General features: G+C 37.3%; 1 long non-coding RNA gene across 1 annotated transcript; it reads left to right on the top strand.

Annotated features, from left to right (window-relative positions):
- Window positions 1–1,394: 1,394 nt before the first annotated feature.
- Window positions 1,395–2,630, top strand: LOC110760118 (uncharacterized). The gene is made up of 2 exons (XR_002527223.2): window positions 1,395–2,116; window positions 2,443–2,630. It is a non-coding gene; the product is annotated as an uncharacterized LOC110760118 (long non-coding RNA).
- The last annotated feature ends 3,370 nt before the right edge of the window (window positions 2,631–6,000 follow it).

Here is a 6,000-nt window from a genome sequence, read left to right as displayed (position 1 = left end):
TCGAGCCTGGTTTGGGAGATTTACTAATTCCATGAAGCGCTTTGGGTACACTCAGAGTAACTCAGATCACACATTGTTCTTAAAGCGTAGTGATTAAAAACTTACGGTCCTGATCATCTATGTAGATGATATGGTGGTTACCGGTAATGACAGTGAAGAGATGCAGACTCTACAGAAACTCCTTGCAAGTGAATTTGAGATGAAGGAACTGGGTGAGTTACAATATTTTCTTGGCATAGAGGTTGCTAGATCAAAACATGGCATATTTCTATCCCAAAGAAAGTATGTGTTAGATTTATAGACAGAGACAGAAATGCTAGATTGCAAGCCAGCTGACACACCTATGGAACAGAATCACAAATTGGGATGTATCCAGACCAAGCTCCAACTAATAAAGAAATGTATCAAAGATTAGTTGGGAGATTGATTTATCTATCCCACACGCACCCTCGACATAGCTTATGTTGTGAGTGTGGCAAGCCAATTCATGCATCAACCAAGTTAGGCACATATGAATGGAGTTATACAGATATTGAGATACTTGAAGACTGCCCCTGGAAAAGGGCTGATGTTCTCCAAACATACACACATGGATCTAGAAGGATACACAAATGCTAATTGGGCAAGGTCCATCACAAATAGACGTTCTACTTCTGGATATTTTACATTTGTGGGTGGCAACTTAGTCACTTGGAGAAGTAAGAAGCAAAGAGTTGTGGCTAGATCGAGTACTGAAGCTGAGTTTAGGGGAATGGCTCAAGGAGTATGTGAATTGCTCTGGTTACAGAGATTACTAAAAGATCTTGGAATTAAACAGTTGAAAGCCACAAATCTATATTGTGACAATAAAGCTGATATCGAAATAGCTCATAATCCAGTACAACACGATCATACCAAACATGTTGAAGTGGATAGACACTTCATCAAAGAAAAACTGGAGAATGGTATGATTGAGTTTCCGTTTGTAAACTCAGAAGGTCAACTTGCTGATATTCTGACAAAGGCCATATCAAGTAGAGTTTTCTATGACTCACTTGACAAGTTGGGCATGTGTGATATCTTTGCACCAACTTGAGGGGGAGCGTTAGTTAATGTCTTGAGATTGCATTAATTGCTGATGACTCTAGGAGAAGGGAGCAAAGCTCCATGAGTTGAAAAGTCAAAAGAAGCCAAAAGAAGATTAATTGCATCAGCTGCACAAGTTGCCCCCTAATACCTATTATGTTGCCCCATGCTACCTATTGTAATTAATACAAAGCTATTGTGCTGTCCCCTGCTACCTTTCGTAATTAATACAAAGCTTGATTAGCAAGCCTTCCATGTGTATATAAATTCTGTTGTAAGTTATTAAGAGTGTAAGAAATAGAAATCTGTTTTGAAACCAGAAAATCTCTACACTTTGTTTGGCAGCACTTTATTTAAATCTCTACACTTTGTTGGCAAAATCTGTTTTGAAACCAGAAAATCTCTACTCTTTGTTTGGCAGCACTTTGTTTAAATCTCTAAACTTTCTTTGGCAAAACTATGGTGGGCAAACCTTGAGAGTGACAAGGTAGAAAAGTATAGCGGGTAATAACAAAAGACCCTTGATGGTTTGGGGTCATTCTCAATATAGATTTTGATGTTTTAATTTCATTAATTTACATCCCAATGTTTTCAAATATGACCAATTTAATCCTTCCGTTAAGTTGACCGTTTGGTCAGATGTTAACTGATGACATGTCAACTGTGGGACCCACCTATTAACCAATCCACATATATATAATGATAAAATAATATAAAATTAGAAATATAAAACTTAAAAAAACTCAACCTCTTCCCTGCCCAACAACCCAGAGCCCCAATGTTCCCCACCCCATCTCGCCGACACCTACTTCCCACCCTATCTCCATCCACCTCTTCTCCATCTCTCAAACCCTCCGCGACACCGTTTCGCTATCCCAGAAATGCCAAACCCCCAATCTCTCCGTCTACAAGCTCCGCCCCCAAAGCGACGTCGATTCAATCCTCGCTCGCCTCCACTGCCACGTCGCTGGGATTTTGATCAAGAGCGGCATTCTCTTTGACGCCAAAGCCGAGGTTTGTTCAAGAATTAGCAAACCAATGGCCAGTCATGGTAATTATTATTCTTCCAATTTTTTTGTGGGTTTATAATTATATCATAATATTGCAAGGGTTGGGTGATTCCCCATATTGTATCGTAGGAGTTGGGTGATTCTCCAGATAGTTTCGCAAGGGTTGGGCCACCTTGTGTGGTTATGTATTTTTGTTTGTTCTCTGTGATTTTGCTGGGATGAGATTATTGCTAAGGTTGTATGATCGGGGTGGGGTGGATCGCGTTGTGGTTTGGTGCGACTTGGTGGTTGTGGGCGATGGTTTAATCATATAAATGGAGCTTCTTGTTGGTTGTTTCCCTTTAATGATGCTAGTAGTTTGTTTCAGGAATTTATCAAGACCACCAAGGAGCATGTAGTCATTTTTAATAGCCAAATTTGATGGCTTACTTGGACTTGGATTTTAAGAGATACCAGTTGGAAATGTTGTATCTGTGTATTTCATGTGATTATGAGTTTCTGCTCTGTTTGAGTCAGGTTTTATTTTCATCAATATGAATTCAGAGATTTCATCTTGCTATGTTTCTCAGTGGTGGAGGTGGTTGAGTTAAGGGGATGGGGAACAAGGGGGTGTAGGGTTGTTGGGCAGGGAACGGATTGGGATTTTTATAGTTTTTTTTTATTTTTAATTTCAGATTATTCTTATTTTATTATTTTATATAATTTTTTTTTAGGGATTGGTTAGTAAGTGGGTTCCCCATAGTTGACACGTCATCAATTAACGTCTCATCAAACGGTCAACTTAACAGAATGTTTAAATTGGTTAGATTTGAAAACATTGAGGTGTAAATTGATGAAATTGAAACCCCATGATCCATATTGAGAATGATCTCAAACCTTCATGATGTGTTTTGTCATTAGCCCTACATAATATTATTCATCCTATTATTTGACACTTCAATTGGAGATGTTCTTATACTGTTATTATATATATATATAATGGTATTTATTATAAATAAATAAATAAATCATGGTATTTTATGATAACGTTTTCCTTTTTGATAAGAAAGATAAATTAAGAGAATGCCATCATCTCCATATCCATGGTTCGATTGTAAATAACCATGGTCTCTCTGGCCTGGCCTGAGGAAATAATGCCATCATCTCCATATCCATGGTTCGATTGTAAATAACCAGAGATATCTGTCTTCTTGGGCTTTGCCTCAGTCTCTTCTGCTACCTCTGCTGCCTCTGCTTCTTTTGGGCCTTGTGGTTGCTCTTTTGCTTCTTTGATGCTTGCCATGTTGGGAATATTAGTTTGGCTCCAGCCAAGAGCAAAGGCCAAGTTTTTTTATGTTATCTTTATCATTAGGTGTTAGATTAAGAGAGAAGAAGTTTGGAAAATGGTTGGTAGTGTTTAGGACAATAACTTAACTTGGAAAGGAAAACTTTTTGAAAGAGTAACAAAGTAATTTATTTGAATGGAGGAGGAAGTTACAAAGCTTTTAGAGACTAGCTCACAATCAGCATCCCACGTGTCAATCTTTGTGTAGGAAATTTGAATGGAGGAGGAAGTTACAAAGTAATTTATCTGAAAAAGTACCAGCTCACAGTCAGCATCCCACGTGTCAATCTTTGTGTAGGAAATTTAAAAACTGTCTGGTTTGTGGTTGGCCCATAATTTAGACTTGGGCATGTCCAAAATCCAGGTCTTCAAATTTTGGACTTGGGCCATCTCTAATTCTAGGCCTCCAAATTTGGATTTGGGCATGAAGCCCAGCCTGGTCATTACATAAAAAGTTGATTTCAAGGAGGGCATGGGATGGGATAGTAGGTGGGAATTGGGAGATGAAGGGTTCTTTTTTGGGAGCTTCACTAATATACCCAAAATGGGTGTTGAAATTATAAAAAAACCCCATATGGAAAACACTTTATAAACACACCCAAAACTCATTTATTAAATAACAAATTGGTATTGAAGTTACTATATATTACAAGGCTGCCACTTATAAGCCCAACAGAAAAAAACTCAAAAGACACCCAAAATCAACCCAACCCAAATTTATAAACAAGCCCAAACATTTTAACCATCTAGAAAACCGTAACTTTTATCCAAAAAAATGGAAAACAAAACCGTAACTTCCAGCAACTTCAATTAACCATCTTTGCCAAACGTCCCTTCAGTCATCGTCTTCATCAAACTCTCGAAACCGAAACTCCATAACCACAACCAAGCTTGATATACTTTCAAAAACAAACACCACACACTGACCTCACCTACAAAACCAAGACAAAATTTCAGAGAATAATTTCAACAAGAAAACGATTCAAAGGTAAGACATTTACAAACCAAACCTATACTGAAATTTTAGACATTTACTATCATTATTTTAGTCGCTAGTTTACTGAAATTTCTGATTAATGGCTGTAAAGTTCCAGTATAGGGTAATAACACTGCTTGTTTCCTCTGAAATCCTATTTCTGATGCACGTCTAGCACTGTAAAGTTCCAGTATAGGGTATTAATACTGCTTGTTTCCTCTGAAATCCTATTTGTAATGCATGTCTACCACTGTATAGTTCCAGTATGTGGTAATAACACTAGTAGACGTGCATTAGAAATAGGATTTCATAGCAAACAAGCAGTGTTATTACCCTAGACTGGAACTTAACAGTGGTAGACGTGCATTACAAATACGATTTTATAGCAAAAAAGCAGTGTTATTACCCTATACTGGAACTTCACAGTGGTAGATATGCATTAGAAATAGGATTTCATAGCAAACAAGCAGTGTTATTACCCTATACTAGAACTTTACAGTGGTAGATATGCATTAGAAATAGGATTTCATAGCAAACAAGCAGTGTTATTACCCTATACTAGAACTTTACAGTGGTAGATATGCATTAGAAATAGGATTGTAAAGTGGTAGATATGCATTATAAATAGGATTTCATAGCAAAAAAACAGTGTTATTACCCTATACTGGAACTTTACAGTGGTAGATATGTATTAGAAATAGGATTTCATAGCAAACAAGCAGTGTTATTACCCTATACTGGAACTTTACAGTGGTAGACATGCATTAGAAATAGGATTTCATAGCAAACAAGCAGTGTTACTACCTTATACTGGAACTTTACAGTGAAAAACAGAAAAAACACGAATATACTCAGATTCAACTGAAAAAGCATACCTCAATTAATATGAAAACCAAATCGAATATCACAAATTTCTAACCACAGCTCAAACAACAAATCCACAACCAAACCGAATATGAAATCAATCCAAATTATTAACAAAAAGAAACTAAAATCACAATTTAAAACTCAAACGAATATCTAAATACAAATTAGAACGAAATCATAAAATCCAATAGCTTGCCTCCAAATCGGCAATAACAAAAATAAACATATAAAATCAAGAAGAATTGGATCTACAATTGCATATACATAAACACCACAATCTAGGGTGTATTGATTAATTTCCAAAACTCCAAAATCTATCATAACCACATACATAAACAGCTAGAGCACGAAAAGTAGATGAAGTTTCATACCTCGATTGACGGAAACAACCACCGAAGTCGCCGAAAATGACGTCGAAAAACTCGAAATCCATAGACCTTTCCGAGCTCGCAGTGGCGTCGTGAGTGGCTGATATGGCTGGGCTTTAGCCCAGACTTGATCGTCGGCCCTAGCCGGTCCTTTTCTGACCAGTCTCACGGCTGGCTGTGGCCGGAGCACCAAGATCGCTGGAGAGAGACGGGAGCGAACGCAGAGAGACGAGAGCAAACAGAGAGAGATGAGAGAGAGCGCCCAAAATTTTTCAAATAAACTAATTTAATACTAAATGGGTAATAAAGGTATTTCATTTATCTAATTAAATTAAAAAAAGGTAACAGCTGTCAGTTTTGGGTTTTTTTTGGGTGTGTTTATATATATTG

The sequence above is a fragment of the Prunus avium genome, chromosome 6 (assembly GCF_965620075.1).
Source record: "Prunus avium chromosome 6, drPruAviu1.hap1.1, whole genome shotgun sequence".
Classification (NCBI taxonomy): Eukaryota; Viridiplantae; Streptophyta; class Magnoliopsida; order Rosales; family Rosaceae; genus Prunus; species Prunus avium.
Note: the sequence above shows the minus strand (reverse complement) of the source record. Positions and strands in the feature narration are given on the sequence as shown.